This window comes from Chrysochloris asiatica, unplaced genomic scaffold (genome assembly GCF_000296735.1).
Source record: "Chrysochloris asiatica unplaced genomic scaffold, ChrAsi1.0 scaffold00002, whole genome shotgun sequence".
Taxonomy (NCBI): Eukaryota; Metazoa; Chordata; class Mammalia; order Afrosoricida; family Chrysochloridae; genus Chrysochloris; species Chrysochloris asiatica.
The window spans coordinates 46353712-46355387 of NW_006408520.1; positions in this window are offsets into that span (position 1 = coordinate 46353712).

The window sequence follows — 1676 nt, forward strand, 5'->3', positions numbered from 1 at the left end:
AGTGCGCCTGACCCAAGCCATGGTATTTTCAATAACCTGATATGTATGTGAAAGCTGGGCAGTGAATAAGGAAGACCACAGAAGAATTGATGCTTTTGAATTATGGTGTTGGAGAATATTGAAAGTGCCACGGGCTGCCAAAAGCACCAATAGATCTGTGTTGGAAGACGTGCAGCCAGAGAGAGTGCTCCTTGGTGGCCAGGATGGCCAAACTTTGTTTCTCATACTTCAGACATATTGTCAGCAGGGACCAGTCTTTAGAGAAGGATATCACCAGCGAGATGGATTGGCAAAGTGGCTCAAGCATGGCAAAGATTGTGAGGTTGGCCCAGGATCGGGCAGTGTTTTGTCCTGTTGTGCATAGGGTCACTGAGTCGGTACAGACTCATTGGCACCTAACAAAAACAACAACAAATAGAGAAAAGATTGGAATTATCAAATACTTCATTTTGCTTGGATCCACAATGGAAGTAGCAGTCCAGAAATCTAAGCAAATCTGCTGCAAATGACCTCTTTAAAGTATTAACTAGCAAAGACTTCAGTTTGAGGACTGATATGTGCCTGACCCAAGCTATGGTATTTTCAATAGGCTCATATGCATGGGAAAGCTAGATAATGGATAAGGAAGACCATGGAAGAATTGATGCATTTGAATAATAGTGTTGGCCGAAGAATATTGAAAGTTCTGTGAACTGTCAAAAGTATTAGAAGTATGGCTGGATTGCTTCTTAGAAGGGAGCAAAGTTGAGACTTTGTGTCTTGTTACTTTGGATCCAGTCCCTGGAGAAGGACATCATGTTTGGTAATGACGCGCTCAAATTGTGAGGATGGCTTAGGACCATGCAGTGTTTTGTTGTGACTATGCTTCAGAAGCAACTCCATGTTGTTGTTGTTAGTGCCGATGATGATGATTCAGTTCCGACTCATAGTGATCCTGTAGATGGCTTCTGAAGAGCGGCTGGTGGGTGTGAACCACAAACCTTGAGGTCTGTGTCAAAGTTCTGAGTGATGGGGATATAGAAATGAGTAAAAGTGACCAAGTCCTTGTTTTTAAGGTTCTTACATTCTTGGTGGCGCAGGGATCAATAAATAAGGTCTCCAAGCAGTTATTATTAAAGCAGGGTAACGACAGTAAGAGCAGTAGTGCAGGTGTGGAGTGGTCTGGGCAGCCCTCTGCTGTTGACCTGAAACACACTGGATACAGAAAGAGTTAAATCTGAAAGTGTTCTAGCCAGAGGCAACTGCAAGTTCAAAAGCCTGAAAAGGATCGAGCTTGCCTGGGAAAAGAAATGGGTAGAGGTGAGTGAGGAAGTTGTGTGATTGCAGATGAAGTGGGCAGCATGTATGATACATATACAGGTATTTTCCTAGTCAGAGACCACGCTCCTACAGGAGCTAAATTTTACAAATTCTCTTGAGAGGTCACAAAGAGCAGGATGAAGGGGCTCTTCCAACAGGGACGCTATGGTGAGGCCTTTTCTCCTTTGATAGGGCCGGATTAGGCTGCCACAGGGCATGCACTGGGTTCTGCACTCGGAGGACCAATCTTGCCCGGGGCCGGGCTGCGGGCCCGGGTGCTGCAACGGCCACGGTTACCAGCAGGCGGTGTAGTGAGCGCGCCTGCAGCGGCCGTAATCTGTCCCAGCGAAGAGGAGAAAGGAGGGGACCGGAAGGAG